We start from the raw sequence: 13,175 nt of genomic DNA, 5'->3' as shown, positions 1-13,175 counted from the left end.
CTCTTATAATTTTTTTAATTTCTTCAGGATCTGCAGTTATGTCCCCTTTTTCATTCATTATTTTCTTTATATGGGTCTTCTCTCTTTTTGATTTTGTCAGTCTAGCTAGGGGCTTGTCAATCTTGTTGATCTTCTCAAAGAACCAACTTTTGGTGATATTTATCCTCTCTATTTTTTTTTGTTCTCTATGTCATTTATTTCTGCTTTAATCCTTGTTATTTCTTTTCTTCTACTTGGTTTAGGATTGCTTTGCTGTTCATTTTCTAGCTTCTTCAGTTGATCCATTAGTTCTTTGATTTTGGCTCTTTCTTCCTTTTTAATATATGCATTTAGTGCTATAAATTTCCCCCTTAGCACTGCTTTTGCTGCATCCCATAGGTTTTGGTATGTTGTGTTCTCATTTTCATTCGTCTCTATATATTTAGCAATTTCTCTTGCTATTTCTTCTTTAACCCACTGATTGTTTAGGAGTGTGTTGTTTAACCTCCAGGTATTTGTGAATTTTCTAAGTCTCCGATGGTTATTGACTTCTAATTGTATTCCATTGTGGTTAGATAATGTGCTTTGAATAATTTCAGTCTTTTTAAATTTATTGAGGCTTGTTTTATGTCCCAGCATATGATCTATTCTGGAGAAAGTTCCATGAGCGCTAGAAAAGTATGTGTATCCTGGTGATTTGGGGTGTAATGTCCTGTATATGTCTGTTAAATCTAATTCATTTATCAGATTGTTTAGGTTTTCAATTTCCTTATTGGTCTTCTGTCTGGTTGATCTATCTATAGGAGAGAGTGATGTGTTGAAGTCTCCCACAATTATTGTGGAAACATCAATTGCTTCCTTTAGTTTTGCCAGTGTTTCTCTCATGTATTTTGTGGCACCTTGATTGAGTGCATAGACATTTATGATTGTTATTTCTTCTTGTTGAATTGCCCCTTTTATTAGTATGTAGTGGCCTTCTTTGTCTCTCAAAACATCCCTGCATTTAAAGTCTATTTTATCTCAGATTAATATTGCTACACCTGCTTTCTTTTGGCTGTAGCTTGCATAAAATATTTTTTTCCATCCTTTCACTTTCAGTTTCTTTGTGTCCCTGTGTCTAAGATGAGTCTCTTGTATGCAACATATTGATGGTTCATTTTTTTTAATCCATTCTGCGAATCTATATCTTTTAATTGGGGAGTTTAATCCATTTACATTCAACGTTATAACCGTGAAGGCATTTCTTGAATCAGCCATCTTATCCTTTGGTTTATGTTTGTCATATTTTTCCCCTCTCTCTATTAATATCCTTTATTGTATCCATACCGAATCTCTTTAATACTGAACCTTTCTCCAAGTCTCTCTGTCCTTTCTTTGTTTCTCTGTCTGTAGGGCTCCCTTGAGTATCTCCAGTAGGGCAGCTCTCTTGTTAGCAAATTCTCTCAGCATTTGTTTGTCTGTGAAAAATTTAAGCTCTCCCTCAAATTTGAAGGAGAGCTTTGCTGGATAAAGTATTCTTGGCTGGAAATTTTTCTCACTCAGAATTTTAAATATATCGTGCCACTGCCTTCTCGCCTCCATGGTGGCTGCTGAGTAGTCACTGCTTATTCTTATGCTGTTTCCTTTGTATGTGGTGAATTGCTTTTCTCTTGCTGCTTTCAGAACTTGCTCCTTCTCTTCTGTGTTTGACAGTGTGATCAGAATATGTCTCGGAGTGGGTTTATTTGGATTTATTCTATTTGGAGTTCACTGAGCATTTATGATTTGTGTATTTATGTTGTTTAGAAGATTTGGGAAGTTTTCCCCAACAATTTCTTTGAATACTCTTCCTAGACCTTTACCCTTTTCTTCCCCTTCTGGAACACCAATGAGTCTTATATTCGGACGTTTCATATTATCTATCATATCCCTGAGGTCCGTTTCGATTTTTTCAATTTTTTTCCCCATTCTTTCTTTCATGCTTTCATTTTCCATTCTGTCATCTTCCAGGTCACTGATTCATTGTTCAACTTCCTCTAGTCTTGTACTATGAGTGTCTAGAATCTTTTTAATTTGGTCAACATTTTCTTTAATTTCCATAAGATCATCCATTTTTTAATTTAGTCTTGCAATGTCTTCTTTATGCTCTTCTAGGGTCTTTTTGATCTCCTTTGTATCCCGTACTATGGTCTCATTGTTCATCTTTAGTTCTTTGAGTAGCTGCTCTAGATGCTGTCTCTCTTCTGATCTTCTGATTTGGGTGCTTGGGCTTGGGTTATCCATATCGTCTGGTTTTTTCATATGCGTTATAATTTTCTGTTGTTTTTGGCCTCTTGGCATTTCCTGAACTTGATACGGTTCTTTTAGGATTTGTAGACCAATTGAAGTCCTTATCTCTAATTTATCAGATCTACAGCTTCGTGGAGTATGCTTTCTGTAACTAACCAGCAGGTGGTGTCCACGAGCCACCTGTTCTCCACAAGCCAGTTCTCCCCTGCTTAGCCTTTTTGGTGAGTGGGGGAGTGAGTCTTGTGGGGTCCAATTGGTGTACCAAGCTTGCGTGTGTAGTTGGTGTTGCCTGCCCTGTATATGGGGCGTGTTTCTGGGCAGTCAGGGAGGGGGGGGTGGCTCTAACAATCAAATCTCCCTGGTGATCCTAGAGTTTTAAAGCTGCTGCAATAGTCTAATCCTTCAGTTCAGTCCTGCCACAGTTTGTCTCTGCCACTGACCCACAAGTCCTTGGTATTGGCGTATGGCTCCTGAGACTTGCAAGTGGGCCCCTCTTCCAGGCCGTGTACCCCGGGTCCTCTGTTGAGGGATGACTGTGCTATGTCACAGGTGAGTGCCGTCCCCCCAGGGCAGTTCTGGGCTGCTGGGCTGTGTAGGGAGGCTCCCAGTCTGCTGAAATGATGACTGAATGGGGCTTTGTTAATTCACACTGCTCCACCTTCCCAACTCTGGGACAATCAGCTGAGGTTGCAGGGAAGGCTAATGTCCACGCCCAGTTTTGTGGTGTGTGCCTGTTATCTGAAGCGCTTCCATCACACTGGGTTGTCTGGGGCAGCTCTGGGCTATGGGGCTAGCGATGGGCAGGAGTGTTTCCTGTCCACCAGGATGATGGCTGTGAGCGGACACCGCCCTTTTCTTGGGAAGTTGTGGTGTTTAGTGAATTTTCTCATCCACTGGATTATTGCCTTTGTCTCAGAGCTCTCTTAGTTCTGCTCTTGTCTTGACCTGCCCAAATTGCAAGTCTTTGAAGCTTTCTGTATTGGGCTTCTTAGGGTAATTGTTTTAGAAAAAGAAAAAAGGATTAAAAAAAAGGGCCCTCCTCAGAGATCTAATGGGCTATTGAAATGCTAAGAGACAAAGCAATTAGGGCCATTAAGGAAAGGTCCACAGGGCAGAGAGATCGGCTTTTCTTCGGGATTTGCATATGAGTCTCAGGGCCTGAGCTCTGCCCTTCCCCTTTCTATGTTCACCAGAACTCCAAAAATCCTCCGCTTTTATTTTGGAGTTTTTCGTGTTGTTTTTTTCTATGCCTGTCTCCTCTCTGCTGGGCTGGCTGCTCTCAGATTCTCTGGTGTCTGGTCTCCGTCTGTCTATGGTTGGAGTTTAGATCAGTAGAATGAGTTTCCAATAAGGGCTGCCACTGCAGTTCTCCCTTGTCCTTCCCGGAGCTGACAGCCCCTCCTCCCACAGGACTGAGCCTGGCAGGGAGGGGTGCAGGTCCCCTGGCCACAAAAACTTACAGATTTCGCTGATCTCAGCAGTTCCACGTTTTCATGAGTGTTGTATGAAGTATGCCCAAAGTCAGATTGCTCTGTGGTGTCCAGTCCACGCAGTTCCTGGCTTTCTACCTACTTTCCTGGAGGAGTAACTAAAACATACAGCTCACCAGTCCACCATCTTGCCCCGCCTCCTGTGTACAGTGTTTTTATATATTTAGTATTATGTATATGTTTAAAATATCCCAATCACAATTTAAACCTACCATGATCTTTGGTCATTTTTTGGCACTTATAGTTCATTTCCTATATGTTTTCTACCATAAAGTAACATTGCATATTAGTCATTTTGAACTAGTTTATATTTAAACATGCACCTGATTAAAGAGGGCTAGATGACTCCATTAGCTTCGGACTGTACCCACTTCCTACTGATCACTTGCATCTAGATATCATGCAGGTGTCTCTAATTCAATAAGGTCAAAACCAACCCCAATTTCCTTCCAAAGCTTTTTCTCTTCTATCATCTTTTCATTAGGTGGTACCTACATGCATTCTGTCAGAAAGATAGATCCCTGGAGCCAACCCTGACTTTCTTCATCCTCAGTTTCCTCAACAATTCTATCAGCAAGGCCTGACAATTTACAACTTAATTCTCCTAGATTCCTAGAGCTGCTACAACAGAGTACAACAAACTGGGTAGCTTAAAACAACAGAAATTTATTGTCTCATAGTTCTCAAAGAAGTCCAAATCAAGGTGGTAGCAGGGCCATGCTCCCTGTGAAGTCTGTAAGGAAGAATCTGTTTCCTGCCTCTTTCCTGGCCTCTGGTGGTGGTCGGCCATCCATGGGCTTAAGTATCTACCTTAACCATACCCCTGTGTGTCTGCACATGTGTCCAAACTTCCTCTTTTTAATAGGACACTAGTCATAGTAGACTAGGGCCCATCCTAAGTTACCAGTTTGGCCTTCATCTGAAATGATTTTATTTCCAAGTAAAATATATATATTTCTAAGGCACTTGGGGTTTGGATTTCTACACCTCAATTTTGGTTGGGGAGGGCACAATTCAACTCATACCACTACTGATTAAATCAATTTTCTTCTTTGCTGCTCGTACTAACAGTGATCGAGATCAGGCATTCAGTGTCTCTTGCAGGTTGTATGCCACAGTGTGGTGTCCCTGGTTCCTGACTCCAGTCAGTGCCTTTTAGATTCCTCCAACATAAACCTACCAGAGTGTTCTTCCCAAAATCCAAACCTGGCCATATCATTCCAGTTTAAAATTATGTAGAATTTATTGCAAACGATGCCCTACATGATCTGTCACTGTTTACCTTTCTGTCTTCATCTCCCACTAAATTCTGTACTGAATTTTTTCCTTCAACTTATGTTTTCACCCATGTACATAGCATTATGTTAACTATTAGGACCAAGCACCAATATACCAAATCAGCAAGATATGATCCCTATCCACGAAAAAGTCATAGGCATATAAACAAAAAGTTAACAAAGCAATGTGTAGTGAGTAAGCCGTTCACTACATGTGACGAAACCACAAGACAAAGTAGCAATATCTAATTATACTTACTTATTTTCCATTTATTCCAAAACTACAGCATTTTACTTTCTGTCCTTACCACCTTACGGAAGGGGCATCCATCAAGGTCCATGACAATCTTTTATGTCTTATCTAACTGTAATCTTTGGTATATCCAAAAGACATCCTCTATAATCTATAATTCTTTGTTTTACACAAGAATATTGGTTCCTGGTATCTCTTATCTCCTTAATAACTCTCCCTTTTGAGTCTTCTCTTAGGGCCATCCAGCTCTGTCTCCCACTTTAACACTTGTATTCCACTCTTCTTCCTTAGCCTAGTCTCTTCGAAAAACCTTACCCTCTTTCACACTTACCAACCATTTCTATGTTAATATAACCCAGATTTCCATCTATATCCTTCACCCACCTTTTAAAATATGAGAATATCACAATGATATTGTCATTAAATGCACTATAACAGATATTATTTTAGATTGTATTGACATAGAAGAATTTAATAGCTTGCGTTTTGAAGGAGCTGAGATAAAGGGTATGCTGTTTTTCAAAGTACATATAAAATTAGGACTTCTGAATGACAGGAAGTCTAGAGCTAAAGAGTAAACTAACTCCTCATATGGAGTTATATGTGAGGTCAACAGAGTTCTTATTTTTCAGAGGCTTATGAGAGTGAGCTTGGAAATGTGTGGGGGAAAGAGAGCCACTCTGCATTACCTAGAATAGATGAACAGAATCTACTTATTGGCTAACAAAAATGAGAAAAAATCCTATAGCAGTGGTCATGTAAAGACTAGGAAGGAGGTCATAATCAGAAAAAATCAAAGATTTTTCCCTTAGAAACCTGAGATTTGGAATGAAATATACAATATAACCCTCTATATTCATCAGATGCTACAACAGACAACCCTAAAGGTTAGGAACTCAGCACAAAAAGGTTTTTTTTCCCACTCATGTCACATTCAATGTGGTTCAGGTGGCTCTTCTTCAAGAAATCTCTTCTAAATATTGACTGAAGAACTCAAGTTGTCTCCATCTTGGAACTCCACCTTCTAAGAGTTGTTTCCAGCTGCACAAAGGAGAAAGAGAAAAAGAGTGAAGAGAAGAGGCCCATCCATAGCTACTTCAACCCAGAAGTGACACATCATTTCATTTCCCCTCCCAATACACTGGTAATAAATCATCATATGTACCCATCTAGACATGCAGAGTCTCAGAAATGTAGGGGAGCACATGAATATTTCCCAAGAACTAACGATCTCTGCCACATCTTTACAACTAGAACAAAGCTGGTTTTTCTGTTATTGCCAGATCAATGTTGATTGTTCCAGCTTCCCCCCAGTTTTCATTATAAGTCAGAGTTATTTTCCACTGTATTTAATTAGTTAAAATTAAGCTCAGCTATGTGCAACCATGAAAAATGAGGACTTGGCAAAACAAATGTTACAAGAACAGTTTTGGCTTTTCTTTTCAAGATAAATATATACTTACTATTTGACCACCAATTCTTAGGTATTACTCAAGAGAAATTAAAACTTATGTCTACACAATAAGGCATATAAGAATATTAATAGTGGCTTTAACCATAATATTTGCAAACTAGAAAAACAAATGTCCACCACCTAGTAAATGAGTAAACTGAATAGTACTCACCAATAAAAAAGAACGAACTATTGATACATGAATAAAAAAGAAGAATCTCAAAAGTATTATATTAAGAGAAAGAATCCAGACACAATAGGATACATAATTTATGATTCCATTCATGTAATATTCTGAACAAGGCTACTGGGACAGAATCAGATCAATGGTTACTTGGTGCTTCAGGAGTGGGACTGTCTTCAAAGGGGCAAAAGCGAACTTTGTGGGATGACGGGAATACCCTACATCTTGATTGTAGTTGTGATTACATGACTATATGCATTTGTCAAAACCTGTAGAACTATATGCCTACAAATATTGTTTATGCTATGTAAATTATACCTCAATAAACCCAACTTAAAAAAAATACAAAGGTTTATTCTGTCACATAAAAGAAATAAGGAGGCAGGTATTCCATGACTAGTGTGATGGGCTTCAAGGTCCTATATGACCCAAGTCTTTTCTACCTTTCTGATCCATCCCTTTACTTCATTGCTTCCAACCTAAAGGACACCTCATGACCCCAAATGGCTTAGTTGACCTCTAGCCTGAATCATATGTACTTTCTAGGCAGAAAGAAAGTGGAAGGGAGAAAGGCAAACAATGTCTCTTCTCCTCTAGGTATTCTCTCCTCTTGTCTTCTAGATATTCCAAACAATATAAGACTTCTCACATTTAATTGTCCATAACAGAGTCACATAGCCACACCAATCAGGAAGAAAGGTTTGGAATTACTGTCTTCTAGCTGGACTCATGCCATTGAATAAAACTGAAGTTTTGCTATAAAGGAAGAGGGGGAGAAATGATGGTGATACATTAACCAAAGCAGAAAAGTATGACTCATCTTCAACTTCTTTGTCCTCCTTTCCTTCCTACCCCATTCCATGCAAACTCATCTGTAAAATCCTGCTGATGTGATCTACTTAGTATTTCTCAGATCCATATTTCGTTCTCTAGTCACATCAGGACACCCCTAGATCACACTCCTCTTATCCTTTATGTAGACTAATGAAAAAGCTTCACAATTGTTTTTGTTGCTGTTTTTACTCCATCTTTGGTATTTCCCCCTTATATCTTATTCACTATACAACAAGGGGGGGGGGTCAGCTATCAAATTGATCATATCACTTACCTGATTAAATACTCATCAACTGAAGAATTAAACCAAATTTCTCCCTGCTTAGCTCCTTAGCTGCATTTCCCACTGCTTTGCATCTAGCAATTCAGGTTGGAATGACACTGAAACAGTGGTTTCATGACTTTCTAGACCTTTATTCATGCTACTCTTTGCTGACTGAAACATGATTAAAACTTTTTGTCACCTGGCTATATAGATTAATAGACCTTTATTTTTAGACCTTTATTTATGCTACTTCTGCTGACTGAAACATAATTAAAACTTTTTGTCATCTAGTTTGCTTTCACTCATCCATATGGTCCAGTCAGTTCTGGCATCATCTTTCTTTTCTAGGATGAGCTCTGCAAAACCCTTATTAGGCAGTGTCACCCTTTGTGCACCTATAACCCTGTGGGGCCACCTCTACCTTATCTCTCCCCATGTTATATTTCTAGATTGTATTAGCTATCTACCGCTGCATAAATAATTACTACCAAATTTAGCAGCTTAAAAACAACAAACATTTATTATCTCACAGTTTCTGCGGGTCAGGAATCCAACACAGATGAACTGGGTGACTAGTTCAAGGTCTCTCACAAGGCTGCAATCAGTGTGCTCTTCTGAGGTTGCAGTCACCTCAAGGAGGACGATCTTCTTCCAATCTCACTTCCGTCATTGGCAGGACTTGTGTCTTCACTGGCCCCTGCCCCATGGGTACCTCCATAAGAATATCCATTACATGGTGCTTACTTCCCCCAGAGGGAGCCAGAGCAAGCAAGATGGAAATCTCAGTTTTATTTGTAATCCAATCTCTGAAATCTAATCTAGGAAAGCTCATCTCATCTCTACTGCTGTATTCTGTTCTTTTAAAAGGAGCCACAAGGTCTAGCATACAATCAAAAGGAGGGGATTACACAAAGGTATGAATACCAGGAAAGGGGGACATCATTACAGCTTGACTACTACACTAGGTCTATCTCCCCTGATTAGATTTTTGAGAGAAAGGAATTTTTATTGGAACTTTTCACAGTATTTGCATAATAAATAATTATCGAACTAATAAATGTCTATCTATTTGTATTCACTGACTCCAGTATCTAGTGCTGTATTGGTACTGTGATATGAGTTCAATGAATATTCTCTGAACTGAGCTAAATGGATCACCTCTTTGTGAACCCTTCATTCAACCCAGCCTTGGAAATCCACTGTCTTCTGAGCATACATTGAGCTTTCCCTTTTCTATGTTTTTGTTCATTCTTTTTCACCCACTCAGATGGCTTCCTCTGTACTCTGCTCCAAATCCAATTCAAATTTCACTTCGTTTAAACTCTCAATACAACTCAAATGAAAATTAATAGTAGTAATAGGTACACATTTAGTTTTGCTTTTAATATGATTTAGATCTTCTGCTGCCTTTTTACTCTTCATATTTTCCTATCTTTTCTTCCCAACTGAATTGTAAATTAATTGGGAGCAGGAAAACTCTCATAAATTGTATCAATCAAAAAGGCACATGGTAGAGTATGTGATTTTATGCTTTCATGGCAATGGATTGTAAAGCATTATTTAATAATAAGCAATATTATAAAACATAATGTACTTGTTTTTCCTTGTGGTGATTATAATCCTTTTTAAATGACATAACACTACTCAATAGCATATTTTTCCTCCTTTAGGATAATGTATATTACACTCAATAAAAATAATAAAATCTTACTGTGCTGGAAAATGAATACTGAATTTTAAGTGTTAAAATATTCAGAAAACTCAAGAAAGTACATTTACTGACTCAATTCTCTTGTCAAATCATGCAAAAATGTAAACATTTCATCAAAATAATCACATAACTCTTCAACATAAAATTAAAATATTCAAGATAATACTGGTTATCTATATATTTGCTGTAAGAATGATGGCCATATTTTTGAGCCTAATTCATACAATTGCTAAAATTAATATTTTAAAGTAAGGCCATCTCAGAAAACATTGGTTCTGCCTCACCAATAATATAAACCATAAGGAATCTTTTTGCTCAGATGTGGCCCTCTCTCTCCAGCTAAGCCAACTTGGCACATGAAATCACTGCCGTCCCCCCTACAAGGGGTCTGACATCCAGGGGAGTGAATCTCCCTGGCAATGTGGAATATGACTCCTGGGGAGGAATCTAGACCTGGCATTGTGGGATGGAGAACATCTTCTTGACCAAAAGGGGGATGTGAAATGAAATAAGTTTCAGTGGCTGAGAGATTCCAAAAGGAGCCAAGAGTTCACTCTGGTGGGCACTCTTATGCACAATATAGACAACCCTTTTTAGGTTCTAGTGAATTGGAATAGCTAGCAGTAAATAGCTGAAACTATCAAACTACAACCCAGAACCCTTGAATCTTGAAGATGATTACATAAAAATGTAGCTTATGAGGGGTGACAATGTGATTGGGAAAGCCATATGGACCACACTCCCCTTTGTCCAGTGTATGGATGGATGAGTAGAAAAAAGGGGACAAAAAAGAAAAAAAAACTAAGGGAAGAATAGAGGGGGTACTATTTGGGTGTTCTGTTTTTACTCTTGTTTTTTTTATTTTTGCTTTCACTTTTTCTGGTACAAGGAAAATGTTAAAAAAAATTGATTGGTGTGATGAATGAACAACTATATGATGGTAATGTGGTCAGTGGATTATATACTTTGGATGATTGTATGGTATATGAATAAATCTTAATAAAAAATAAAACAAAACCATAAGGAAACATGTAAATTTCCTTTAGTTTAAGTTCTATATTTGTTAAGCTGCCTAGAACCATTCAATAATGCTAGTGAGACCTACTTCCACCAGTGTGTTGGTTCACATCAAAGCAAAAAACAGAACTAAGTGGCTAGGCTTTCTCTCCTCAATCACTAATTGCTGAAACTTTAAAACTATCCATTTAGTACAGTTTACTTTTTTCTTTACAGAATAAACTATTAAAATATTTATAATTATATATCAAATTTTGCTCTAGAAGAAAAGTTATGAAAAATTATATGTCATTTTAAGTAGGCATGAGAGTAAAATAACATTCTAGACATTTGATTATGCCCTTATCATATTTGACTTTTTTAATGTACTGTAAATTGCTATTTGAACAAAATCCACAATTACACACATATATTTTATGCTTCCTTACTCTCTGAAATCTATAGGATGATTCATATGTAGTCAAATTCAAGCCATATCAATTGAGAGTCAGAAGATGCTTCTCTTTATTTAATACTGCAGTAATAAGTAACTTCAGTAGACACTGACTCTTGATGCTGACAGATGTTGGAGACTCCAATGGGTCTCGATTACATAGCTACCCTCAGAAATGTTTGTTGACTTGAGCTTAATTCCGTTATTGATACAAATCTGGGCTGTGAGCCCTAAAAGAGTAAAGACATTGTCTCTTTCCTTCACTCTAGTATCTCTTACACAGTGCCTGACATTCTGTAAATGTATACTGAATAAATTAATTTGTGCTGGATTGCATACGAATACCATATAGAGATTCCAGTCTGCTGATAGGAATCATTGTTCAGTCTTAATTCCATTAAATTAGCTAAATTTACATGTTTCTGTTTCCAGTTCCAACATTTATTCACCTTTTTCTGTAATCTGACACTTTCTATTCATCTAAAATTGTCATCATCATGAACCATATCTGTTCTTTGTCATAGGAGCTTGCATGCATGCTCCACTTACTATGTACAGGCTCTGAACTTGACATTCATGAGCTCACTTACTTTTCCATATACCGGTGAGGATGGCATTTTTAGTGTCTCTGTTTCACAGATAATGAGACCGAGGCAGTGAGAGACTAGTAATATGCTGAAGGTGACACATTTTTATGACTGCATATTTATGAAGGTAAACACTGAAGCTGGGATTTTAATTTAGCCAGTCTGGCTCCAGAATGTATATTTAACACAACATTTTAGCCACTGTTATGCCGTTTCACTACCATGCTGCAGTTAAACCTATGATTTACTTCTACAACCAATAATAGCCCACCTCCATTGATATAATATGGGCCTTTCTTTAGAAAAATCCCTAAAATACAAAGAATTGATGTCTATGTTTCAAACTGATTGCTGTAAAAATTAATCCCTATATTTTAGAGCAGTATTTTCCTTCTATGAACTATGGAATCAAGCCTGGCTTCAAATTTTGGATTTGCCTCATAATAACTATGCCTCTTTCAGTGATTTTCCTGTTTTTACTTCTTTTAGCTTGACTTTCTCATCTGTAACATAGCTAACTTGCAGGGCTGCTGTGAAGTTAAATAAAACAAACAGGAAACCAACCAAAAAGAAAAAGCTTTCAAGTACTTAGCACAGTGCCTGAAACATAACAGACTTTCAATAACTATGTCTAGTAATAATACTACTTGTAAGGATTATAACATAATTACTCCTTTTGCAATGTTTGTGCCAAATCTCCTCCCAGATTTAATTAAGTTTTATGGTTCAGTGTCTGGAGTAGCCTATTAACTCTCATAGTTAAATAAGTAAGTAGCATAAAAAGTTTATCCAGTGTTTTAATACGCAGTTGCAATGAAGCATTTAAATTTCATGGAAGATGAAAAAAAGACTTTCAGGTAAGTTTGTCTTTAAATATAAAATATTTACATGGACAAATAATATCCAATATACTATAAATCATTACATAGAGTATTTAAAAGCACATATGTATCTTCTAGTTTTATCTTCACTGATGGCCAATAAGATTATTAAGAAATAAACAATGTATAAATATTCTTATAAATAACAAATAATATTATCTAATAAAATATTTCTTCATATTTTTAAATTAATAAATAGGACATTAAAGGGCCTTAGTGCCTTCTTATATTCCAAAAAAAAGTCAACAAGAAAGTTGAGTTATGTAGGAAATAATACATGTTTTAACTAGTAAATTCCACAGGATTTATTCCAAAATTGTAAACTAATGTTCAGTTATGAATGTACACTTTGAGGATTAGCCTATGGGTACAGGAAACAACATGCTCAAGAGATTTCCTTTTTTTGAACAATGAAATACCTGAAGCATTATGAGGCTTAATTGAATAAAATTACAACATATACTCACATTTATAAACTAACAATTTTTGACAGGTTACAGCTACATCAAGAAAAATTAATTTCAACCAGCAATGTTGTGTGGA

Source organism: Choloepus didactylus, chromosome 8 (assembly GCF_015220235.1).
Source record: "Choloepus didactylus isolate mChoDid1 chromosome 8, mChoDid1.pri, whole genome shotgun sequence".
Lineage (NCBI taxonomy): Eukaryota > Metazoa > Chordata > Mammalia > Pilosa > Megalonychidae > Choloepus > Choloepus didactylus.
Note: the sequence above shows the minus strand (reverse complement) of the source record.